The sequence below is a fragment of the Aquarana catesbeiana genome, linkage group LG05, assembly GCF_042186555.1.
Source record: "Aquarana catesbeiana isolate 2022-GZ linkage group LG05, ASM4218655v1, whole genome shotgun sequence".
NCBI classification, from domain to species: domain Eukaryota; kingdom Metazoa; phylum Chordata; class Amphibia; order Anura; family Ranidae; genus Aquarana; species Aquarana catesbeiana.
In genome coordinates this window covers 464363030-464390943 of record NC_133328.1, presented here as the reverse complement: position 1 = coordinate 464390943, position 27914 = coordinate 464363030, and the positions used below count along the sequence as shown (strand labels likewise).

The 27914-nt window shown below is 41.7% G+C and overlaps 1 protein-coding gene and 1 pseudogene across 26 annotated transcripts in view; both read right to left on the bottom strand.

Moving 5' to 3' along the window:
* EPB41L3 (erythrocyte membrane protein band 4.1 like 3) overlaps positions 1-27914 on the bottom strand; it is a 291386-nt gene that overhangs the window by 224324 nt on the left and 39148 nt on the right. The window lies entirely within an intron of this gene.
* The window catches only part of LOC141146052 (small nuclear ribonucleoprotein G pseudogene), a 70815-nt pseudogene continuing 64294 nt past the window's right edge, over positions 21394-27914 (bottom strand).

Here is a 27914-nt window from a genome sequence, read left to right as displayed (position 1 = left end):
ACTCAACGTCACACTTTAAAATTGCGCACTCTTGTGGAATGGCGCCAAACTTCAGTACTTAAAAATTTCCATAGGCGACGCTGTAAAAATTTTTACAGGTCACATGTTTAGAGTTACAGAGGAGGTCTAGTGCTAAAATTATTGCTCACGCTAGAACGATTGTTAGACCATCGCGTATGTAACCTGTGTATATCTGGCTCAGAATCTAGCCAGTGCCTCACCGCACATCCCTGAGATATAGATAGATACACACACATGGGGCTGCTCTTAGAAATCATGGAGCCCCGTACAGACTACCTAACAGGCCCTTGCCTTTGGTGGAATATCAGGGCTCTAAATAGACCCCTAATGTCTCATATTTGAGACTGAGAAAAGGATTGAGGGCAGAGATTCCTCAGTCCCTTTCTCTGCAGCCTCAGCTCCACAGGAGATTAATGAATAGGAAGCACTCTGAGGCTTCCTGTTCATTCACGAACTGAAGCACTGTAAACACAGTTTACAATGCTTTAGCGATAAATGGACACAGGAGAGTTTAGTACTGATCACTCATTCAGGAAAAAAGGGGGCCAGTAAATAGGTCATATTTACCTCCCCCCAATCTCCATCCTGAAAAAATCCCCTCAAGTGCCCACAGCAACCGGCAGAAGAGGAGAGGAGGGAAGCCAGCAGCACTGCAGGGATGGAGGAGCAGATACCAATCCCCCTGGAGCGCAGCCAGAGGGAGAAAAAAAGGAGGAGAAGCTGGCAGCGCTGCAGGGGTAGCCACAACTATCAATAAGGTAGTACAGCCGGCCCTTCTGCTTAACAGGTGACCGGGCCCCATCCTATGGAACTGATGGGGCCTGGACCCAGTACAGGAGGGCTGCCTGTACTGCCTTATGAGCCGTCCTGTGTATATATATTTATTTATTTTAATGTGTGATTGCCGTATTAGTCCTAGGAACAGTTAAAGTGTTATTAAACCCACAGCAACAGTAAAACCTGTACGTGCAGAATAGCATGCTTGTTATACTCAATGTGGAACTTAAGGGGTTAATCCTCTTTATTGTCTAAAAAGGCTGTTCGATCTTGTAGGGATTGATCCTCCCCCTACTGCAGGGTCTCTCTGGGCAAGGCCAGATAAGACACAGTCAGAGTGCTACCCATGCACACATTCAGTTTGGTCTCTATTGCTGATGAGAATATTTCCTTGTTCCCTGAGCTAATCAGGTCACATAGGATCGGTATCTGTGATATCAATACTAAATGACAGCCCAGTCCCGCCTCCCCCTCCATGCCAAGTAACTAAAAAAGAACACAGTGGGTGGGATGTCACATCTTGGTTAATGTATGATCCGCCTCCCACAACAGCATGAGGACACATGGTGTAGTAGAAATCTCCTCCTACCTGAACACTCCTCACTCAGGCAGACACTGCAGTTTATCACGTGGCCGTGGTATACAGATCAGCCAAAAAGGTATAAAGTGGCAGTATTTTCATGTAAAAAGATTTATAAGCTGTGGGAACTGTGGGGGGGGCGGATGAACTATTTTCATATTAGTGGGTTTAGTAACACCAAGTGGTTCACTTGTAGTCCAGAATGGTTCACTTCATTGTAAATACAAGCCATTCCTGAATACAGAACTCTCCTTAGATCACCAAGCACAGAAGCAGGGATCACTGTGGCCTGGATGATATAAGGGTGTCCGGGAACACTTTTTTTTTTTGGTAAACAATGTTATTGCAGACTAGTGGGGGAGTGGGGTGGAGGGACAACTGAACTCAGGCACAGTCCAATTTAACTATTCCCAGTGTAAGTGCACCTTTAATTGAAAGCTGGTAGTTCACACCTGTGAGATTATTTTAAGGAAAGTCACTTGTGCGTTCAATATATCACTAACACATCCATCTTAAAGCAACACTGTCACTTGTCTAAAAAAATTCCAGTTAGCAGCACTCTGTAATAGAACCAGCTGAATACTTTACTCTCTGGCGGGCAGTGTCTGAAATCTTGGCTGGCTTACAGAGCACCGTAGCTATCCAACACTTCTGGGTATGCTGGATAACAAGTCTCATACCGGGGGAATCCAACACTCTCGGAAATGTTGGATTGTCAAGATTCTTCAGTGGGCAGTTTCTCTTCAAAATAGTGGATCAGTGCTGCAGGAGGTGGAAAAGGATTTATTATCTTCTTAGAAGAGGAACCATTATTTTAGCAACATAGTTGTTATAAAAGTAACGCAATACAAAAATCCATCATGAGGTTATATCTGTGCAGTTGACCAATAAAAATCTCCCATGATAACATTTATATATACAGTGTCTCACAAAAGTGAGTACACCCCTCACGTTTGTGTAAATATTTTATTACATCTTTTCATGTGACAACACTGAAGAAATGACACTTTGCTACAATGTAAAATAGTGAGTGTACAGCTTTAATAACAGTGTAAATCTGCTGTCCCTCAAAATAACTCAACACACATCCATTAATGTCTAAACCGCTGGCAACAAAAGTGAGTACACCCCCAAGTGAAAATGTCCAAATTGGGCCCAATTAGCCATTTTCCTTCCTCTGTATCATTTGACTCATTAGTGTTACAAGGATCTCAGGTGTGAATGAGGAGCAGGTATGTTAAATTTGGTGTTATCGCTCTCACTCTCTCATACTGGTCACTAGAAGTTCAACATGGCACCTCATGGCAAAGAACTCTCTGAGGATCTGAAAAATAGAATTGCTGCTCTACATAAAATTGGCCTAGGCCAGTGATGGCGAACCTTGGCACCCCAGATGTTTTGGAACTACATTTCCCATGATTCTCAACTACAGTGCAGAGTGTAGGAGCATCATGGGAAATGTAGTTCCAAAACATCTGGGGTGCCAAGGTTTGCCATCAAATTTCGCATCTCACTTTTGCGAGTTACTGTGTGTATATATATATATATATATATATATATATATATATATATATATATATATATATATATATATATATAACGTCCATGTAGCCTACTTATAGACTAGATAGATGCACAGTTTTGCTTTATTCAATTTCAATTATGGTGATAAGGCCTCATGCACCTCAAGCCCCTAAGTGCTCCTCAAAAAAAGCCTATGGGGTTGATTTACGAAAACTGGAGAATGCAAAACCTGGTGAAGCTCTGCATAGAAACAAATCAGCTTCCAGTTTTTTTTCGTCAAAGCTTAATTGAATAAGCTGAAGTTAGAAGCTGATTGGCTACCATGCACAACTGCACCAGATTTTCCACTCTCCACTTTTAGTAAATCAACCCCACTGTGTTCATGCACACATAGGCCTATTAGAGGAGCCAAAGCTCCTTTTCCTGAGCACAAAAGAATTGTGTTCAGGAGAGGAGCTTTTGGGCATTAAAAAAACACCAAACATGTCTAAATGCTAGGGGTGACCGCTCACCAACCCGGTCCTATGTGACCAAGCCCCAGTGGCAAAATGTGTTAGGGGGCGTGGCTGGAGCAGCGCTGGCTGAGGCCACACATTATCACAGCACTGAGTTGTTGTTTCATTTCATCCCTGTTGTATTTACATGTTTGAATAGTGCACAGACGCCTGATCCCACTCTGAATCACCGGCAGGGAGATCTTTCATTCACCAGCTTTGAGTAGCTCTACAAGTCATATGGACCACGCCTACATGCTAGGTGCATTTACACTTGAGCGTTTATTCATTATAATAAATTAAAATTCTGGCCAATTACATAAACAGACAAACATTAAATGCAGCTAAACACGTTTAAAAAAAAAAAAAAAAACAATTTTTCCAATGCTGATTTTCTACTGTCAGGAGAAACAGCATTTGCAATAAACCAGTGTTAGTGTAGCTTTTGGTTTACCACATTTTATTTTTTTCCCCATTTTAACATTCTCAAACGTAGAGGTAAAGCCAATTGAGATTGGATTGAACTATGAAAAACAATTGTATTTTAGATCTATATGTATTTATTTAATACAGGTATTGGAATAGCGCCAACAATTTACATAGCGCTTTACAAATACAGTATATTGTACAGTCACATCAGTCCCTGCCCTAAAGTTTCTTACAATCTAGGGTCCCCAACTCACATACATACATATAAGCCAATTTAGACAGGAGCCAATTAAGTTACCAGCATGTCCTTGAAGTGTGGGAGGAAACCAGAGTACATGGTGGAAACCTGTGCAGGCACAGGGAGAACATACAAAACTCCAGGCAGGTAGTGCCATGGTTGGGATTCAATCCCACAACCCTAGTGCTGCTAGGCGAAAGTGCTAACCACTTAGCTACTGTACTGCCCATTTTTTATGCATTCTGTAATTGATTTTTGCATGAACAAGATACAGTAACAGTGGAATAATTGACCATACATATAGGGTACAATAACACATCAGACAGTATAAAACCCATGTGTCAAACACAAGGCCTGTGGGCCGAATCCAGTCCTCCAGGTCATTTCATTTGACCCTTGTACCTCTTTTGCAGCTGCAGCAACCCCCGTTCATTTCTGCCTCCACCTTGTCTCAGCAGTCGGCACCAGAGAGGTGGACAGAACTTCTCGGCCAGATCCTGCACTTCTCCATGCAGCCACAAAGAGGCTCGTCTTTGCTTCCCACCCCCTCCCCATCTCAGCAGTTGACAGCAGAATGGAGGACATAACTCCTTCTACAGATCCTGCACCTCTGTGCAGCTGCAGCAGCCCCTAGTCTCTGCCTCCCCTGGTCTCAGGATTCAACAAAGTGACAGCTGACTACGGCCCTCCTCTGGTCATTCTGCTACCCGCTCCACCCCCAGCTTTTCCTCCAGCAGCAGAACAAGATAAGGGGGTGCACTGCGATATAAGAGAGGGTGGGGGGGCTGTTGACTTCTGATGGTAGGGTGGCTCTTGAAATATGATGTATGGGGTGGGTGCTCTGGTCTGGACATCTAGTCTTACAGATACAGCCAGCCCTTTGAGGGCAACCATAATGCTGATGCAGCCCATGATGAAACCGAGTTTGACACCCCTGGTATAAAGCCTCAAGGGACATCAGCTGTTCAGTGAAAAATAGCCAGTATGCAAGGAATACAAATATTGATGTAAATTAAAGTGAATAATTGTTACAGGGAGCATAGCTCCAACTGCGTGATGACCTGTGGACAGCAATGCATATGTGCTGCCCATTTTTATAATCATGCTCCAATACATTTCCGTTACGATCTTGAGTTTACTGGAAAAAAAAAAATGCTGCACTAGTACATTTTGCAAATAAGTCAAAATATAGTTTTCTTATCTTGTTCCCCTTTAACAGAAGACAATAAACTGGGCGTCTTTATGAATAATTTTATTTTCTTACATTATTTAACGCTATTACAAATGCTCTACTACGTGCCTAGGGACCACAGCTGTCATTAACATTCACCCCTTCTGCTATCACAAGTCTTGATCCCAAAAAGGCTTCCCAGACTATAATTAAACTTTCCATCTGCTACTGCAAATACATGTCCCCTTGTTTTAACCCTGTGGGCATTTGAGATGGGCATACCACTACCACTGAAGGAGTTAAACTTCAATTACTGCAGGCAGACAAAATGTTCTACACATCTGCTCCTTATCATTTAAAAGGTGGTAAAGAATGCCCTGGAGCATTCCTGACACTTGCCAAAGGTAGTAACTGACCCCCATTAGACAGCCCTTGCTAGGATATATCATTTCACCCCCACCCCCTACACACACAGCCCTTTGCCTTATAAATTCACCGCTGTTTGCTACAATAAGCTTGTTCTCTGTAGCTATTTTTACTACAGTGTTTACTGCCGATTCAATGTGCCAAGAATGTCATCAAGTGTTTTCATAATCATCAACATGGACTAGTAGTAAAAAGGTGGAGACGCGACGGCAATTTGGAAGTATTAAAATAACAAACATAATGCTAATTTATTGCAAAGTTCAAAACCAATGAATAAATTCAAAACAGAACATTTTTAGCAGCCTCTTTTGAAAGAAATAGCATAAAAGAAAGAAAAGTAGCATAATAGAAAGTTACATAAAAGAAAGAAAGTTACATAAAAGAAACAAAGTTACATAAAACATTCTTACTGGAATATTTCAAAGGGGACCATGGTGGTCAGACAGCAGTTGAAAAGCTTGCAACACAAAGCCATATAAAAGTAGACATAAAAAGACAACTGCATCCTCTGTCCCAGTAATCTCTCAAGAAGAGAACTTGTTCGGTAAAGTAACATTTCTATGCAGGTTCTGATAGTGACCACATTATTGGGACATTAGAATACTAAATTCAGTCTGGTCACGACCATTTTGAATAATTCATTGCCCATATTCTTGTACAGCACCAGATACAAAAACACATACTGTACGTATATCACACGGTTACTCATTTTGTTGTGCACAAACACTTACATACATACAACAAAAATAAGTGAAAAAAAGTATTTTATTTTTGGAGATCTGAAGGCTGTAATAGAGGCATGATTCATTAAAAGAAAGCAGTCGTACAGTTCCAAACTGTTTATTATGCATCCCTATGCATGGGGTCTAACAGCTTACAAACACCTTATGTTTGTTTAGATTGGACAGCTGAGAGGCTGCCGATTCGCTAATGACAGTGCCTCTGTTGTGACTGTTGAAGATGCATTTCTTCACAATGCCTACAGCTACAAAGATAAATGAGACTTGTCTTAAAGCAGACATGTTAAACTTAAAGAAAAAAAAATAAAAAAAAAACACAACACTGGGATAATTTTAGTGGAATAAATCTTCAATGAGTCACATTATCACCGCTGCAGGCAGCATCCATTTAATTCCAGAAAAAAAAAAAAAAAAAAAGGGCGATTATAGCGGTAATTACTATAAAAACATAACAATTGCAACTTACACTTTATTTTAGAAAAGGGAGCCATAAAATATTCCCTGAAGTATTTATCTGCAAAGTTAACAAAAAAAAAGTGCAGCTTTTATCAACTGGAAAACGGCTTGGGGCCTTGTTCGATACAAATTCATAACCCACTGAGGATTGAAAAAAATGGCATGAAAGAGCCCAATGTGGCCCCCAAAACATCAGTTTGACATGCCTTGTTTAAATAAGTTTGCTTTTAAAAAAAAATGATAAATGCACATTTTTCTGTCAGTTTAACTGTGTGCCTATACATCTCGTATGGGCAAGCAGATACACTGACAGGGGAGTATCAATGAACAGTGGAGCGCCGTGGTAGTTCTTCGAGAACTACAAGCCGACATGCACGAAGGATGTCAGGACTTGTAGTTCATTCATAAACAGAGCTCTGTGTATGAATGATGCGGCCTAGTGGGCTTCTATTTACGGTACCTTTCGTTTGCCCATTTTTCCAGCGAAAGCAATAAAAAAAAAAAAAAAAAAGTCTTCGAGCAAATCTGGTCGGAGTTTAAACAAAGAATCTTCCACCTCCACATTAGATTGCTCAGGTCTCGGGACTGGTCATCAGTGGTTGCAGGTAGGTAGCAGTGGTGATTTTAAGTGACACAACACCAGTTACTTTTCTAATGAATGAGGTTTTCTTTAAAATTAAATGAATTAGGTTTTTCTTTAAAATGCAGTCATATGATAGCCACATATCCATGACACAAGAAAAATTATTGGAATGGCATTTAAACTACAATGGCTTTAAACACGGGACCCTTTAAAGTACAACTGAAGGGATACTTTTTTTTTTTTTGGACAGAGTGGAGAAGGATTAGAACACCTGCCAGGGTTTTATTGCTGTTAGTGCACCTATTAGAGTGATTCGCCCTCTCCATTTGCCTTCATTTCACTTTCTATTTCCATGACAACTGTAAAAAAATTCCCAAACTCCAGAACAGAAATAATGGGGAAATCATCATGTGTGGACACTAGTTCTGGTGACCTTGTTGACACGTCGGGATTCCCTCTCACTTCCTATTTGGCTATGTGACAGAAATGAAGCAAAATCTCCTCAATGGGTTATAACCTTCCCTTATTCTATCCAAAGTGGGAAAAATTGCCCTTAGTTCTACTTTGTTATTGAAGAAACTCCCAAACGGTCTATGAAGTAATGGTGGACTAATTAGGCAATGGAATACTACTGCTGGCCACTCAGTTGTTTTGAAGGGTGAAGATATTCCTCAAGGGTCACAAAAACATAAGAGAATGGTGTGGTTTATGTCTGGGCATACACATAAGCTATGTCAGACATTGCATGTGATTCGCACCGCATTGCAGATCGCATGTGATGTCTGTGCAATGTGAATTTAGCCACACAGTTTGTATGGCCGAAATCACATCCCATCCGCACCAAAATGGTGCAGGACCCTTTTTTTGGTTTGCACGCGATCCGATTCCACAGTTCACACTGCGTTCTGTGAACCAATTTGGGGGTGTGCTTAAAGCGCAGGTTCACACAAAAATTGAACCTCCGCTTTTCGGAACCCTCCCCCCTTTGGTGTTACATTTGGCACCTTTCAGGGGGAGGGGGTGCAGATACCTGTCTAAGACAGGTATTTGCACCCACTTCCGGCATAGACTCCCACGGGAGTCTATGCCTCTTCCCGTCCCCAACGCGCTGTCTGCTGGGACACACACGGGTCCCAGAGACAGCAGGGACCAGTTAGGAAGTGCAGCGCGACTCGCGCATGTGCACTAGGGAACCGGGAAGTGAAGCCGCAGCGCTTCACTTCCCGATTCCCTTACAGAGAATGGCGGCGGCAGCACCCGAGGACCGAGGGACGATTCGGTCTCGGGCGCCGACATCGCTGGACCCTGGGACAGGTGAGTGTCCTTATTTTAAAAGTCAGCAGCTGCAGTATTTGTAGCTGCTGACTTTTATTTATTTTATTTTTTTCGCGGGACTCCCCCTTTAACTTTCTTTTGACACCCGCAGCAGTTTGCAGAGAGCAGTGTGAACTGCCTGCGAGTTAGATGCAATGCGGGAACCTGCACAGGAATCGCGCTGGTTCCCACATCACATGTGTGAACCCAGCCTAAAGCTTCCTCAAAAGAAATAAAACTAGAAACAGCCTACAGAAAATAGAGAAAAAGGTGTCTGTGTGTGTAACTTTGCGCTCTTGCAGAGGTCCAGGTGCCACCGATTCCACGCACTCCTGCACATTTCTGATGGCTTGCCAACAAACTCATAGCCAATGTGTCCTCCCACCACAGGGGTGGATCCAGGGGGGGGACAATGGGGCAATTGCCCCCTCCGAGAAATGCAGGTGAGTGTCACTGTGAGAGAGCCGCCGGGCGGCTCTGTGAGTAAAAGAGCCGCCGGACGGCTCCGTGAGTAAAAGAGCCGCCGGGCAGCTCCATGAGAGAGAGAGGCGCTGGGCGGCTCCGTGAGTAAAAGAGCCGCCGGGCGGCTCCGTGAGAGAGAGAGCCGCTGGGCGGCTCCGTGAGTAAAAGAGCCGCTGGGCAGCTCCGTGAGAGAGAAAGCCGCTGGGCAGCTCCGTGAGTAAAAGAGCCGCCGGGCGGCTCCGTGAGAGAGAGAGCCGCCGGGCGGCTCCGTGAGTAAAAGAGCCGCTGGGCAGCTCCGTGAGAGAGAGAGCCGCTGGGCGGCTCCGTGAGTAAAAGAGCCGCTGGGCGGCTCCGTGAGTAAAAGAGCCGCTGGTCGGCTCCGTGAGTAAAAGAGCCGCTGGGCGGCTCCGTGAGTAAAAGAGCCGCCGGGCGGCTTCGTGAGAGAGAGAGCCGCCGGGCGGCTCCATAGGTGACAGAGCCACCGCTGACATGTGTTTGTGAGCGGCTGCTGGCCAATCAGGGAGCAGGCGGGCGGGGGAGCAGAGAGATGACATCATCTCTCAGTCTCACCGCACGCCCTGCATCCCTGCAGTTCCCCCCCACCATGCAGGCAGCTGCGGCAGCAGAGAGATTACATCATCACTCTGCTGCCTGTCTCTGGGACACAAGAGACCACCTTAGCAGGTGGCAAGTGACAATCTGCATCTGGTGACAGGCGACATGGCAAGTGACAATCTGCAACATGTGGCAGGCGACGTGGCAAGTGACATGCAAGTGACAATCCGCAATGTGGCAGGCGACGTGGCAAGTGACAATCTGCATCTGGTGACAGGCGACGTGGCAAGTGACAATCCGCAACATGTGGCAGGTGACGTGGCAAGTGACAATCTGCAAATGGTGACAGGCGACGTGGCAAGTGACAATCCGCAACATGTGGCAGGCGACGTGGCAAGTGACAATCTACATCTGGTGACAGGCGACGTGGCAAGTGACAATCCGCAACATGTGGCAGGCGACGTGGCAAGTGACAATCTGCATCTGGTGACAGGCGACGTGGCAAGTGACAATCCGCAACATGTGGCAGGCGACGTGGCAAGTGACAATATGCATCTGGTGACAGGTGACGTGGCAAGTGACACACTCGGGGCTCCCACTGATTCTGCATTATGGTGAGTTAAACTATTTAATTTTCTATAACAATGTAATAATAGTAATAATGCGCTTCAATCATCCTGACACCATAACAACCATGGTGCCGTGATGATTGAAGCGCCAACACCAGCCATTTCCCCGATAGATGTACCCCAAAAAAATATATTTTCTGGCAGTGCCCCTCCCGAGACTAGACTCTGGATCCGCCCCGTCCCACCAACTCCTAATCACTACTGAGTTCTGTAGTTAGTGAGTACCAAAGCCAACAGAGGGGGTTTGGCAACTAGTGACAGCACAAACTGTAGTCTGGTAGCTATCAAAGGAAAGGGCAATTTTCAGTGTACTCTCAGCACATGGCATGGTGTTGAGAAACATCAATATAAAAGACTGAGCACAGGAAGGGGTTTTAAAAAGAGCCGACTAAGGTAGGAAATCGGTCCCTTCATTTTTCATCTGCATGGTTTGCAAAAATAGATATATATTTTGTAATATATATATATATATATAGATATATAGATATCTATATATATATTTATTAAAACCTTTCAAAGTAGTGAAGGAAGTTTAGCTCTAGGCAGAGCCTTGGTGTCGTGGAAGGTGCAGAGGGGGCTACAGACTAGATGTGGGCACAGCAAGACGTGTACATTTTCATGGCACAGTTCCTGTGATCTTATGATTTTCTATTTTTCCCAGGAAGTTACACAGATAAAATGCAGCTATATTTCTGACAGATGTCCTTTGCTACATTGAAGTATTTGCAGTTAGCCTCCTTTAGCCTCCTTTCTTTCCTCTGGTAATAATGTGGCAGTCAACTTAACCATTTAAGGATGACAGCCAAGTTGAAAAAGCCACAAGCTATCAGGTTTCATGTCACGATTTTAATGGTATAACAGTGTTCCAACTCTATTATTTGTTGTTGGAAAGCTCAACTTTTCTCTTTAATGGCTTAGAAAAGGCCTTGGAGCAACTCTTTGTCTCAGTATAGTTGTTAAACCAAGTACTGTAACGGATCTGTAGTCTGGGCCATTTGCAATGAATTGTTTTTTTTCATGAAGTGCTGTACAAAGGACAACACATTTTACATCAGAGCAGAAAACCAAGTCCGTCATTACTGGCAAGAAAAGAGGAGACAAATGTAAGCCATGCTTCCTCAAAGCATGGATGTCAATAGCAATGATACACACGCTTACTAAAACGACACTAAACCCCCGCTTTGTCATCTTCAATTAGAAGAAAAGAATTTCATGGTATAATATACTATTCAGATTATGAAATTCAGATTAACTTTCTTACTACTAAATCTCTTCCATGGGCTGTTTCACCTACCAGCATGGAGTGTGAGAGAAAACTGGAGTACCTGGCGGAAACCTGCGTAAGCACATGCAAACTCCATGCAGATCGTGTCCTGACTGGGATTCGAAATCTAAATTTTAAACTTGTTCATCTCTAAACCACTGTTAAAATTCTCTGAACTTTCGACCGTCAAGAACGCGGTAACGTACAACACTGCGACGAGCCGAGAAAATGAAGTTCAATGCTTCCGAGCATGCGTCAAATTGTTTCCGAGCATGAGTGGTTTGTTGTGCGTCGGAATTGCATACAAACGGAATTTCCGTCAAGAACTTTTTCCGTCGGAAAAATAGAGAACCAGCTCTCAATCTTTTGCTGGCGGAAATTCAGACAGAAAAAGTTGGATGGAACATACACACAGTCGGAATATCCGACCAACCGACTTTTTTTGACTGAAATTCTGCTCGTGTGTACGGGGCAGAAGAATTGGTAAGCTGCAAAATAAATGTTTGCTTTTGGATTTAATACTGCTTTAAAGAGGAGCATCATTTTCACCTTAGGTTAGAAAGTATTTTAGACTTACAGAACACCTTCCTCTCCCATCTTCATAACATAGGGTTGAGGTGTTCTGTTTACAGAAAGAACTCAGGCAGGGTGGATAACATTGCTGTAAATTTCAGTGCACAACATGGTTAGCGCAGTGAATTTCTGACAAGATCAATAGTTTTTTTTTTTTCAAATACAACAAGACATTTAAATTGCCTTACAAACCAAAAAAGAAAAAAAACCCAGTGTGCATACACTTTAAGACCCCTTTCACACTGAGGCGCTTTGCAGGAGCTATATTGTTAAAAATATCGCCTGCAAAGCGCCCTGAAAGAGCAGCTCCATTCACTCCAGTGTGAAAGCCCAGTGTAGCAGTGCTTCGCGGTGTTTTTAACACTTTTTCGGCCGCTAGCAGGGGTTAAACGCGCCCCGCTATGATGGTGAAACAAAGGACAGTATTAGGACTCCCCTTAAATTTGCTTACCTAAGCGTATGCCCATATGGTTATTCCACAAATGCAGGCCTGAAGGTAGGGCGATTAAACAACTTATTTAACTTAGAGTACACAAAGCTCAGCTTTAAACTATAACTAAAAAGGTAAAAAAAAAAACAAAAAAAAAAAAACAAAAAACACACCCCTCTTTAGTTTTGCATACTTCCTGTTTTGGCTATAGGACAGGAAGTCTCCCCAATACAACACAGATGGCAAAAAAAAAAAAAAAAACAACTGACAGGGGTTATAACCCTCCCTTAACGCCATTCAAAATAGAAAGAAAAAAAAAAAAAAAGTTTGGTTGTAGCTCCAATTTTAATGTCATTAAATTCACCATCTCTCATTACCTTGCACAGACGTCCATGATATATAATCTGCCCAATCGTTCATTTTATTTTCTGTCATGTGGGAACTGTAGAGGTTTTGTGGGCAATTAAGGTTCAGCCATGGTCAAGAAACTTGACAGCACATCCTTCTTTTGCTTCAGTTTAAATCCTACAGAATCTTTGCAAACAATCAATGAATACGCCAACAGACAACCATGGAAACTAACACAATTATGATAGCTGTACCATGGTCAGGGACAGAAGGAAAGACAATATATGGATTCCACTCTGTCTACTGAACACTTTAAAAAATAATGCAAAATTGTAAAGACCAACAAAATAAACCTGACACGAACCTGGGCAGTTCAAGTCAAGTATACAAATAAAAGTAAATTATATTACCTTAAATTTTTCACTCTTTGTAATATAGCAGCCATTTGCTAAAATCATTTAAGTTCATTTTTTTTCCTCAATGTACACACAGCACCCCATATTGACAGAAAAACACAGAATTGTTAACATTTTTGCAGATCCTCTGCCATTCCTCCTTGCAGATCCTCTCCAGTTCTGTCAGGTTGGATGGTAAACGTTGTTGGACAGCCATTTTTAGGTCTCTCCAGAGATGCTCAATTGGGTTTAAGTCAGGGCTCTGGCTGGGCCATTCAAGAACAGTCACGGAGTTGTTGGGAAGCCGCTCCATTATTGTAGCTGTGTGTTTAGGGTCATTGTCTTGTTGGAAGGTAAGCCTTCGGCCCAGTCTGCGGTCTGAGCACTCTGGAGAAGGTTTTCGTCCAGGATATCCTTGTACTTGGCCGCATTCATCTTTCCCTCAATTGCAACCAGTTGTCCTGTCCCTGCAGCTGAAAAAACACCTCCACAGCATGATGCTGTCACCACCATGCTTCACTGTTGGGACTGTATTGGACAGGAGATAAGCAGTGCCTGGTTTTCTCCACACATACCGCTTAGAATCAAGGCCAAGAAGTTCTATCTTGGTCTCATCAGACCAAAGAATCTTATTTCTCACCATCTTGGAGTCCTTCAGGTGTATTTTAGCAAACTCCATGCGGGCTTTCACGTGTATTGCACTGAGGAGAGGCTTCCATCGGGCCACTCTGCCATAAAGCCCCGACTGGTGGAGGGCTACACTGTGACTTTCTACAACTTTCTCCCATCTCCCAACTGCATCTCTGGAGCTCAGCCACAGTGATCTTTGGGTTCTTCTTTACCTCTTCACCAAGGCTCTTCTCCCCCGATAGCTCAGTTTGGCCGGACGGCCAGCTCTAGGAAGGGTTCTGGTCATCCCAAATGTCTTCCATTTAAGGATTATGGAGGCCACAGTGCTCTTAGGAACCTTAAGTGCAGCAGAAATTTTTTTGGAACCTTGGCCAGATCTGTGCCTTGCCACAATTCTGTCTCTGAGCTCTTCAGGCAGTTCCTTTGACCTCATGATTGTCATTTGCTCTGACATGCATTGTGAGTTGTAAGATCTTATATAGACAGGTGTGTGGCTTTCCTAATCAAGTCCAATCAGTATAATCAAACACAGCTGGACTCAAATGAAGGTGTAGAACCATCTCAGGGATGATCAGAAGAAATGGACAACACCTGAGTTAAATATATGAGTGTCACAGCAAAGGGTCTGAATACTTAGGACCATGTGATATTTCAGTTTTTCTTTTTTAATAAATCTGCAAAAATGTCAACAATTCTGTGTTTTTCTGTCAATATGGGGTGCTGTGTGTACATTAATGAGGAAAAAATGAACTTAAATGATTTTCGCAAATGGCTGCAATATAACAGAGTGAAAAACTTAAGGGGGTCTGAATACTTTTCGTCCCCACTGTATACTTGAGTATAAGCGGACCCGAATATAAGCCGAGGCACCTAATTTTACCACAAAAAACTGGGAAAATGTATTGACTCGAGTATAAGCCCTAGGGTGAGAAATGCAGCAGCTACTGGTAAATTTTCAGGATGCGGTGCGGCACGGACAACACAGAGGCTGCCGGTGTCATTGTGCCCATCAATGCAGCCTCACTGCCCATCATTGCAGCCTTACCGTGCCCATCACCGCAGCCTCACCATGCCCATCATTGCAGCCTTACCGTACCCATTACCGCAGCCTCACCGTGCCCATCATTGCAGCCTTACTGTACCCATTATTGTAGCCTCACTGTGCTCATCACCACAGCCTCACCGCGCCCATCATTGTCGCATCATTGTGCCCGTAATTGCAATCTCACCAGTAGTGACTGTGCCCATTCATGCAGTCATTACCTGGATTGCACAGTGGTCATCTCCCGCTGTGTCTCGGAGCTCAGTGTGAAGCGTTTGGCCGCACTGTGACAAAAGTCCCACCCTCCTCCTACACCAGCTCGTGTGATAGATGCAGTGTTCTGTCTATCACACAAGCTGGTCTAAGAGGAGGGTGGAACTTTTGTCACAGCGCGGCCGAAAGTTTCAGAGTCAGCTCCGAGACACAGAGGTCTCCTGCTGTGTAAGGGAGGGAGAGAGGGGAGCTCTGCAGCCACAGGGCAAGCAGCCTAATATCTGCTATCCCTGCCCTCACTCGAGTATAAGCCGAGGGGAGGGATTCAGCCTAAAAAAATGGGCTGAAAAACTTGGCTTATACTCGAGTATATACAGTATATGCGAATTGGATGCAAGTTTCACCACATTCAATTTGTATGACAGGTGGGTGCGACCAGCTCTCAATGGAGCCAATTCACACAGGTCCAGGGTGGCGCCACGGTCAGGATCGCAGAAGGGTCCTGTGCATCTTTGGGTCAGATTCAGGTGCAAATTTAGGCAAAAATCTGTGTACGAGGCCGCACATATGTGAACCCGGCCTTAAGCTCCTTGAAACAACGATTCAGTCTTCCTGAAAAGAGATAGGCTTAAAAATAATTGTCTTGTGTATACCTGCATGTCTTTGGTAGGTCAGAATAAAGCTGAGTGTGAAAAAAGAAAGTTATTGCTTATTTTACAAAATGGCCAGGACAGATTTATTGGTACTTCTAGAAAATATTAATAATTGGATCACAGTCATATTTGAAACAGTATAAATGTAATTAGTATCACAAGTCTTAAATCTTGTAATCAGTCAGTCTGCTGTTTGGTATTATACTGTAATGGACCATAGAAAGCAAAAAAAAAAATAAAAAAAAAAAGAAGAAGAAGGAGAGCTAGTTGTCTGAGGAGATCAGAAAGAAAATTAAGAATATTGTAGACCAACATGTCAAAAAGGTAAAGACTATAAACCGATCTCCAAAGAAGCTTGATGTTCCTGTAACTACAGCTGTAAGTATTAAGAGGTTTTAAGAGGTTTAAGGTTCATAGGAGAGAAGTCAACCTCCCTGAAAGGATAGAGTGAATGGAATACAAGGAGGCCAGGAAAACTTCAAAGAGATACAAGTTGAACCCCAAGGTCAAGGTACATAAATGTATGGATGCATAACTCCTTCACATTAAGGCTCCATGCACACTGGGCTTAAAAAAAAAGTCTGTTCTCTTGGGAGTAAAAAAACGCTCATACAGAGCATTTTTTGTACCAAGTGTAGACGCGTTTAGAAAAGTTTTATGTTTTTTCTGCCAGTGAGCTCCAATCAGAAACACGAATCAGAAGGATTTTTTCTTTTTGCCTCTAAACGTTGAGCTCAAAATATGCCTCTAAACGTCCTAATGTGCATGAACATATAGGACAACATTGAGTAGCTTATACAGAACACAAAATTCCTGTGAAAGCAACATTTAAACCAGTGTGCATGGAGCCTTAGAGCAACAGTAGGTTCCAAGGATGGAAGACTAAGGAGGAATCCACTGTTGAAAAAAAAAAAAAAAAAAAAAAAAAAAAAGCCCGACATGAATTTGCTAAAATGCATACCGACAAGCCACAATGCTTTTGGGAGAATGTCCCTTTAACAGAGGAGTCAAAACTGGAGCTTTCTGGCAAGTCACATCAGCTCTATGTTCTCAGACAAATAAAACAAAACTTTCAAAGAAAAGAACACTGAACTTGCTGTGAAACATGGAGGCAGTCTGATTCTGTTTTGGGGCTGCATGGATGTGTCTGGCACAAGGTGCATTGAAACGGTTCAGGGCACAATGCAATCTAGGGAACATTGAGGAATTCTGGAGTGAAACAGAGCCCAATATCAAAAAGCACAGTCTCAGTCGCAGGTCATGGGTCCTCCAAAGTTACAAGGACCAAACCCAAAGCTAAAGCTACCCAAGAATAGTGAATAACAAACCATTTGACTATCCTGAAGTAGCCTAAACATTTCACTAAAGTAAGTCCCCCACATATGAACATTTAACTTGCAAACATGTCCAATCAAGCATTTCCAACCCTGTAAAGCTGGGTACACGCTCAGCTTTTTTTCCATTCAATCCAGCGGGCTGAAAGAAAAAGACTGACAGATCGCCGTAGCAACACAATCAATGTTGGCGCAGCAATCTCCCCCGCTGTGCCTTTGTGTTCTGACAACATGCTGCAAGTGCGGATCTTTGTTGGACTTAGGAACAAGTTGGACAGGTAGGGGACTTGCTGTATTCTGAAGTAGCCTTCTTTGATTCTGGATCTGAATCGTATGGAACATCTTTGTTAAGAGCTGAAACATGAAATCTCAATAAAGAAAACTTCAAATCTGAGATAGCTGATACAATTTGCTCAAGAAGGGTTGACTAAACTACATGTTGGCAGGAGCAGTTTCACTGAGAACCACAAAAATCACTTGTTTGCAGTGACTGCTTCTAAACACAGCGCAACAAAATAATATGTTAAAAGAGAAGTATGGCCAAAGTTTTTCTTGCCCATACTTCTCTTCTGGGTCACAGTAGTGCACTCACTTTTGCTCTCATGTGACCCAGAGTCAGCTAATAGCAGGCTAAAGCCTGCTGTCAGCCCGATGTCAGAGTCGGTCCAGGTTCTTTAAGGAACCTGACCATATTGTGGGACCCACCCACAATGGTTGACAGCTGGCTCTGGCTCCCAGTGGGTGATTCAAAGCCAAAGCCAGCTGCACCCACCACCTAACCAGTCAGGCACTCCAGTGAATGCTGGTGCGGCAGAGCGGAAGCAGTGACTGATAGTCAGCTCTCTTTGCTTGTAACTGATCGAGAACTAAGCAATCAGTGGTCAATTCTTGATCTTAGAGCCGGTGAACGAATTCTGCAGCATGAGGGTGATTAAGTAAGTTTGCTTTGTTTGGAAATGCCAAACATCTCCCTTAATGGCCACACAATTTTTTTCCATGCTATTTTTGTTTTAATATTTAAAATACTGTATTCTATTGAACCAAAAGCAAAGCTAGGTGTTTTGGTAAATATGGAATAGACCATGATGGATGCCAGTACCCATTGTAAGTTTCAGGTTATTTTATACAAAATTATGGGTTCTTTTTTCAAGGAAGAATACCAACAAGTGTGTCCATGGTTGTAGAGGGCCAATATTACATGTATATGTCTACTCTAAGTCAAGCATGACCTTTATTCTCCCAAGGCCCCCTATTAGGCCTGTGCTTGTAATCACTCTGGAAGAAATAAGAGTAAAAGGTCCAGTTCACCATTTACCTCTTCACATCGTTTTCAAGCCTGGATGAAGGGACGTCTTCAGATCCCTGGAATTTGTTAGCTACTTTTTTGGATTGTTCCCCTGACTTTTATTGGAATAAAGTTATACCTGGGACTCTTACCAGTGGTTTGGCACAGTTTCACTTTTATTACATTACAATACAAGCCAAGGAGACCATGGAGATTCTCTGGGGGGTAGAAGCCTCCTGCCCAGGAACCAGATTATTTATATCAACATCAATACCAACATGATTATCTTACAGGTTCAGCACTATTTTTCCACTTCCCTCAATTTTTGTTTCATGACATGCACAATTTTACATCAAGTTTATGTTAAAAAAATAGGACCATGCTGCCTACTCTTTAAAAATAACGTACACTGGTTATCTATACATTTATGTATTTGTTAGATATTGCATACAAATATTCTGTATCCTCTGTCTCAGCAAGCAGATGTAGAATAAAGCTGGCCATACACCTATAGATTATCTGCAGATTTTCTATGGTTAGATGGAAAAAGTGGGAGATTCCTCCATCCACACAGTTTAGCGAACATGGAGAAATCTGTTGCACTTTTTCCATCTAACCATAGAAAATCTGCAGATAATCTATAGGTGTATGGCCAGCTTTAGTCTACTCTTCAAATTTCCCACTTTCCTTAGCTCTTGATAAAAAAAAAAAAAAAAAGTGAGTGAATGAGTCAGAGGAGCAATTTATCCCTTACTGAACAACTTGGTCTAAGGTTTCAATGAGAGGCAGCCTACCCCAACAGAGATTATTTTTTATCCGATAGATAATATATAAACATGTACAAAACCAACATACAACCTTTTTAATTCGGACATGTGCCCTCTTCATTCATGTGAACTGTAATTTTTAAAAAAATTACAAACTAAAGTCATGCTGATATTTTAGGTTTGAAATCAACAGGTGCAAAGCAAGCTATGGTTTGTAGTTCTGCACTGGTTTACTATTTCTATGGAGTTATGATCTGAACAGTCTCCAAACTGGAGCCTGGGTGCCTGATGCTGCCCTTTCTTGTCTTTATTCAGACCTTGAGGCAATGTTTCTCCTACTGATGTGAGACACTATTCATCAAGGAACCCCTAGCAATCCTCTGGAGGAACCATTGGATTCCACAAACCCCTAGTTGACAAAGGCTGGTCTAGAGCACATTTTCTCCCTGATCCCCCTTTGTGTCTCATGATTAGTTGGTAAAGCTACCCATTGTAACAATGGGCAAATAAGTGATACATAAGAGAGAACGGTAGTCAACTCTTAAGCCTGGTACACACAAAGATTGTCGGATGAATGATCATCCCTTTTTTGTTTTTTTTGTAAGGTAGTCACTATATCGAAAATGAAGAGGTTACTAAAGTTCCAAAAATTTTCCTACAACAGAATAAAAATTCGGAAGTGATGTAATATATTGCATTGTATTTATGAACGGAAACTGTACTTAAGTGAAAATCGTATGATCTGGTATCATACGAGGAAAAAGTTTGGGTTTGTCCTTTCGGAAAATTTTGGATGAACTGTGGTGACCTAACATTAAACAAATTATGTTAAAAACTCAAAACATACATACACTTTTCAGAAATGCACTAATTCTGCCATCATACTAAAAGCTTCATGATGAAATCTCGATTACATGAGAAAGGCGAGTTACTCCATAGGTCAAAGCATTGAGATTGACGTGTGTGCAAGATTGAGTTTTATGGCATTACAGAGTGAATATGTTATTGGATAAAAAAAAAAAAGTTGTATTTTATTAAATGTCAGTTCTATTCTTCTGAAAGGTTATGTAAGGAATGAAAGACAACCTATAAATCAGATTTCAATTTCATTCCTGAAATTTAACAGAATCAATTATGTGTGGGAACAGAAATTACAGCAAAAAAGCCTTGAATATATCTGTGGATTTCAAAGGAAATGGATTCCTCTAATATGCAATTGAATTCATCATTTAGCTACCAGCTCCCAGTCATTCACAACATATAAAAGATGTACGGGAAGCAAAACAGTATTTACCGTACATTCTTCCTAAGGGTTTCAATAAAATAGTTTTACAAATGCTCTTTACAAAGTCTCCGGATTTCAGAAATATTACACAATTTATGGCATAGAAGCTTACCGTACTTCGCTTGTACCTAATTTCTATAGCAAAGTACAAGTAAATCATTAAAGTGCTTGTAAACCCAAAAAAATAAAAAATAAAAATAATTCATATCCTGGTCCCTTAAAGCAGATTACATAGCACAGCATTTAAAATGTGCAGTTTAATATGCATGCAAAAAGGCTCTAGTAGAAAAAGGGTAAAATTATCAAGCGTTGAACTAATGCCTGTGTCCCTGGTGTAGCTTCTTGGATTCTAGGTTCTGGATGTAGACCTTAACTTCAATCCAAGTCCACAATAAGCCTTGTGCTTAGACCCAGCCTACCTGCTCCCAGTCACTCAACTGTCAAGCCACTGGGGGAAATTAACAGACTGGAGCAGACATAATCCGGATCAGCTGTCCATGGCAACCAATCAGCTTTAGCTTCAGCTTGTTCAACTTCAGCTTTGAAAAATTAAAGCTGGAAGTCGATTGTGTCTGCCCCAGTCTTAGTAAATGCTCCCACTGTGTCCAGTACAGGTACTAACTGCTAAACTGGAGTTTTGGCTTATTACAGATAAAGACAGGGCTTGGCCTGATAAAAAAAAAATAAATAAAATTAAAAAAAAGGATTCAGTAGGATGACCGATTGAGCGGTGAAATCATGGGGAGGTTAGGCTCATCATAGCCTAATACTATACTCATTCCAAAGCATCCAACATAATTATGCTGTACCCTAGTATGACCACCATGCCAATATTTTGATGCCCACTTGGTGACTACTGTGCATTCATCTACCAAAAACTTTAAAGATAATTTTTTGTCCATAAACTTCTTTAGCTCAGGCAGGTGCGCTTTGCTCACGGTGAAACCGTTCCCTCAAACTGCACCAATCACACAAAGTTCTCAGCAAACGGTGCAGCGAGCCGAATCGAAATGCAGCCACCACAACTATGGACTGGCAAACTGAAATATATGATATTAATTGCTTGGGTTTCAACACAATTAAAGAAGATGTCCATGAAACTGACCTGACCATCTCCAAATATTTTAACCTTCAGTGGGGAAACGCTGAGTACTCATCTCCTAGTATCCATGGGACAACATTGCTATCATAAAAATATTTGCATCAGCTGCATTTTTTTTTTTTTTAAACATGTCAACCTTTGGATTGTAAGCTTTTACAAGCAGGGTCCTCTAACCAATCTTAACATGAGTTGAATTTCAGCAGGACTGCCTTCCTTTATTTTATAATGTGTTGCGCAAACTGCAGTAGAACTGTACTATTCAGCTACTGTCCCTCCTGATATTTTATGGGTCTCAAATTCTATATAGGCATTAAAGTGGAGCTATAGGCAAAATTAGAAATAACATGATGCGGTCTGTAACTAGCATAAACACAGCCATTTATGTTCTTCAATGTTATCTTTGTAACCTAGATTTTATGAACCCTTGGCCCTGTCAGTAGATCCATTAAACTTCTACTTTACTAGCAAAAGTGAATGCTTCAAGGGTTGGGACAAACTATTTAACATTGTCGGTGGGGTGTTTAAAACGGTTGATTTTTATTTTTCCCCAAGAGAGACTTTAATTTGTGCTTTAAATTAGTTTTTTTTCTACCTAAATTCTCTTAAGCTACCCGTTTAAACCTAATCTGTCCCGCAGGGTGACAACACTGCTCTGCAATCTTACTGTTGGATGCTGTTGCCCTTTTAGAGGACATGGAAAAGTATTTGGTCTGCTAGAGGAATCAGCATGTAATGAGACTATGTTTAAAGGATCTTAGAAGAACAAAAATGCTGCTTTTTTTTGTAAGAGACAGACTGCATCACATACAGGCGGTCCCCAGGTTACAAACATCTGACTCACAAACTCCTCCTACTTACAAAATGGAGGGAGGCAACAGGAAGTGAGAGGAAATTCCCCCCAGGAAGGGAAATACACTCCCGTAAGAGTTATCATGGGAAAAAGGTGTCTCCACTGAAGCTTTATCACCAATCGTTGTTCCCCCAACAACCCCAAATTTTCAAAATCCAATTGTCATAGGGACAGAAAGTGAGGTGAAATCTTCTGAACAGGGACATAGACAGCAAACCAAATGTTACAGGGGTGTTAATCCTTCCCTATGCTATCTATAAATTGTAAAAAATTAAAATTTTGGCTGGAGCTACGCAAAAAAAAAAAAAAAAATTAATATTATATATATATATATATATATTTATATTAATTACACACACACATACATATATATACATACATACATACACACACCTGTTGCAACTTACAAACAAATTCAACTTAAAGCGGAGTTCCACCCAAAAACCCACTCATTGCCCCCTGACATGCCACGTTTGGCATGTCATTTTTTTGGGGGGGGGGGGGTGTACCCTGTTTTCGTGGGACTTCCTCCTCTCGCCCTAGGTGGCCCCTCCCTCCCAGCAATCTATTGGGACAAAACTCAGGTCCCAGAAGATTGGCTGGCCAATAGGAGAGTGCAGCGCACGCCCGGCTGTGAAGCCATAAGGTGTCACGGCCGGGTGCCCACAGTTACCATGACGGCGCCGGAGGAGAGGAGGAGGAGGAGGAGGAGGAGGAGGAGGAGGAGCTAGCCTCCGGGCGGCCACATCGCTGGACCGTGGGGCAGGTAAGTGTAAGTTTATTAAAAGTCAGCAGCTATGCTTTTTGTAGCTGCTGACTTTTAATAACCTAAAAAACATGTAGAACTCCGCTTTCGGAACAACACTACAGACCCCAGCTTGTTTGTAACCCGGGGACTGCCTGTATATCATTTTAGATTTTGCCCATAGTTCCACTAATATTATCACATACTAGTGTATTGGAGTTTTCCGCAGTTCAAACAGATTTGACAGAGTTGGCACAGCAAGTGAAATATCGAGCGTTTGCTTGGTAATTACTTTATCGAGGAATACTATAGACAGCATATGACAAATTTTTAGTTCCACTCTTAGGAAATGTTTTAAAACTAGCTACAGCTAAAGGGCATTTTCCTAGGGAGAACCTAGAAGCAAATTATAATAGCATTGGCCAAACAACGAGCAAATTTTGGCTGGTTCCTGATGAGCTGGCCAAACTTCACTATGTGGGTGGCCTTGTCGGTACCCTCCAGCCCAACATCTGTTGGCTGAAAAACTGTAGGACTGTCATCTACCGAAAGCAGCTGCATCCCAATCAGATGCACTCGTAGTTCTTCCTAAACTGCAAAAACTGATGACTAATCTGGCTAACTATTGCCCAATCTCCTAATTAGATAAAAAGACATAAAGTTCTGGTCTAAAATATTGGCTTCTCGGGTTTACACCCTTCTTCCAACATTTGTCAGAGCAGACCAAGTCAGGTTTATACCTAATCAATCATTTCTATAAATCTAATAAGATACTTAAAGCTGAACTCCAGGCAGAAATGTTTTCTCCTGTTGTTGCTCATGCTTTCCTACCATGAGCAGATATGTACTCAGTTTCTTTCCTCATGACTTTACTCTAAGATAAGATGAATGTGCATTTTTGAATCACAGGATTTTATTCCCAGCGATTTCCGCTTTGTAAGATCAGTGGCTGCTATGCCCTCTATTGCCCCAGCCGTTGGTCTTGTAACTTCCCCACTGTAGTTCAGTGAGCAGGGATGTGGTTACATCTCTGCATGCTATAAAGAAATAAATAATACAGAGCTGCGTAAAATTTAAGTTAACAGCAGCCAACACACCTATAGACCCAAGTGATGAATGATTTGTAAAAAAAGTGTAGCGCTGTGAACTCAAAAAATTAATTGAGAAGGGTAGTGTCTTAGACCTACATAAAAGTGTGTATATAATGTCATACAATGCAGTCAAATATAAAAATGTTATAATGCACTGTATATAATACGTATATAGTGTACAAAACTATAACCAAAATACAGAAGAACACAATACAATGCAATACTAGTATAAAATACAGAACACTTTGTATAGTGTAAATACAGTGTACAAAGCTATAAGAAAAATGATGTGAACAGTGATTCAAATATAAAAGGCAATAAAGTCCACAAAGTCCTGAATGTAATTAACACCACAGGAAACCATGATATCAAAGTCCACCAACGTGTAGAAGAAAAATAGTGAAAAGGCCACCACCCAGGGTCTTAGGGGGCTTACCAGAAGAGACTTATGTCATCCAAGTCACAAAGGCTGTGAGACCAACTGGTCACAAGAGTACAACTCCTTGAACGGCCATGATGAATCGCAGGTAGAATAGCAGATGAGTGGAGGAGCTGTGTGGAGGCTTAGAGACAACCAAAATAAGCAGAGAAGATATTTTTGGTGAAGGAGCCATCACCGAGGACATTAGGGGGCTTACCAGAAGTTGTTGACTTGGGAAGACTTATGTCGTCCAAGTCATAAAGGCTTAGAGACCAACTGGTCAAAAGGGTGCATCTCCTCAAATATCCTTAATAGATTCAAAATCAAGGCGGCAGTTCAGCATCCACAGTCATCCGCATCAGCATAGAGAGTAATATCCCAATAGAAGGGTCCAACCAACGCGTTTCTGCTAAAGAGCCGTCAGATGACAGGTGGACCCTTCACAATTACTGTATTTGATCTTTGTACTTTTGATGATCTACTAATATGTGAGTTTATTTCTTGGTATTTTAATAAACCAGTGTTTACGTTATTACGCTATGTGAGTTTTTTCATACATTTCTCACATGGTATGGTAAGCCCCCTAAGACCCTGGGTGGTGTCTTTTTCACTATTTTTTTCTACTACTTTGGTGGATTTTAATATCACGGTTTCCTGTGGTGTTAATTACATTCAGGACTTTGTGGACTTTATTGCCTTTATATTTGAATCACTATTCACATCTTTTTTCTTATAGCTTTGTACACTGAATTTACACCATACAAAGTTTTCTGTATTTTATATTAGTATTGTATTCTTCTGTATTTTGGTTACAGTTTTGTACACTATATACGTATTGTATACAGTGCATTATAACATTTTTATATTTATATTTGACTGCATTGTATGACATTATATACACACTTTATGTAGGTCTAAGACACTACCCTACTCAATTATTTTTTTGAGTTTACAAATTATACATCTGCTGAAAAAGAAGTGGGTGTTCTCAGGAGTCCCAAACTCCTGGTCTGAACAGCCCACTGGTGATACATCTTCCAATGAAAGGCCTGCTCCGCCCACATGGCTGCCCCGACCTCCATTTCCCTAGACGTTGCGTGAAACCAGACCCTGAAGGCAAGAAGGCAATAACTTGCATACAAGCCTTTAAAATGAGCACTTTTGATTTTTCATGTTTGTGTCCCATAGACTTTAACAGTGTGCGCAACCGAATTTTTTGCCTGTTTGCAAGTTCTACTGCGAACCAAACCGGGGGGGGGCAGGGTAGCTCATCCTTAGTTAGCAGCACTGATCATTGTATGCAGATAAATCTCCCCACCATCAGAACACTGTAGCACAGAGGGAGCAATTCCCCCATCCACCTCAAATGTGCGGAAGAGGGAAACAGATTTTTTTTTTTTTTTTTCGTTCAACCTGCCGGTTGAATGAAAGAAAATATTAATTTATGGTCAGCTTTAGTATCAAACCAAGGAGGGACAACACCCCAACACCACAGAACTAAAAATAACACAAATCATTGATATGCATATATATGGACCATTTTATCTGACCAAAAATTTGTAATACAGCTATTTTTTTGCCCTTTATACATACTTTCCACACAACATAGCAAGCAATATGACAAAAGTATTGATGAACGACACTTCCTGTGTCATCTGCTTACGGTTATATAGCATCACATATATAAGCTTCCCCTTGTACTCCCTTCTCCTCTTGTAAGTTGAATAAACAACTCCTTCCTCGGTCTCCCAGTGCCAGGAAAACATGTTATATTGACAACAAATTGCAAAGCAACCAAGTCTGATTGGCTGACAGCAAATAACCTTCCACAACCGGCCTAATTGATTTGTGGCAGGAAAGTAAAGGAAGATAATTTCAGACAGTGGTACAGGCAGTAATGTTAAAGCACAAGTAATCAGTTTTGTAGACATACCCAATAGCCCCTCCTGAATGTCCATACCGCAGTGACTGATGCTTTGCATTACGGTGCAGCAATTTTAAACACAAAATGCTGAATTCGACAGGTGGCATCGCCTGCCAAACTCCCCAATGTAAATTAATAGGGTAATGCTGCAAACGCAAGCCAAATGCTCGATTCATGGTCGTAGCACACTCCCTTAATGCAAAAATGACCAATTGACAGCAAAAAAAAAAAAACAAAAACAAATGGCAGCATCACAATTGGGGGGGGGGGGGGGCATTAAACACTGCTGCTAGTGTCAAAGGAGCATTATTGTATAGCTAAAAAATTTATTTTTTACATTTAAAACAGAGTGATGAGGGGTCAGGTTTTTTTTACTGCTGTCTGGATCCCAATTAGGTAGATTCACCCTCTCTAATTGTCCTGACCACCAATGTGAGCATGAATAAAAGTGGAATTGCCACCAGAACAGGAATAGAGGGGAAATCTTTAAATGGGGACACTTGTTCCTGTGACATCTGTCTAAAAGGAGATTCCTTGCCCAATAGAAAGATCTGCTCTAACTTCCTGTTTAATATACAGGCCAGGAAGTTGGGGGAATCTCCCTGAGACACAAATATTTAAAAAATAAAATAGGGAAGAATAAGAAGAAGTAGAAAAAAAAAACTGACAGCAGTTTTAATCCACCCTTACTCAAACCAAAAATGAATAAGGGTTAGGCTTTAGAAATAATATCATGTAAATTGTTTCATGAGTTCAATTCCCTACATTACTCATAACACTTTATTCAAGGACCAGAGATGACTAAGATGTAGAATCAAGAAAAAAAAAAAAAGGGGGGGGGGGGGTATCATCTTTACATAAAAAGACATACTAAAATTATTACTTTGAAGATCGTTCTCTTGAAGCAATCTCCAAGTCCCCAGTGACTTTGGAGACATGTTGACCGAGCAATTTAGGCATTTTAGTTCAGTCCAGCATAAAAGGCAAGATGTAATCCTTTTTAGAAAAACAGCTTGCTGCATGGGCCAACCTGGGACCAGTCATATTCACTTAATTAGTGATGTGAAATCATACAGAAGATCCAGACATTCACCGAGGACCCCACCCTTATCTCCCTGTGCTGTAATGATGTCATAGGGTATGTCTCAGCTGGGACCACGCCA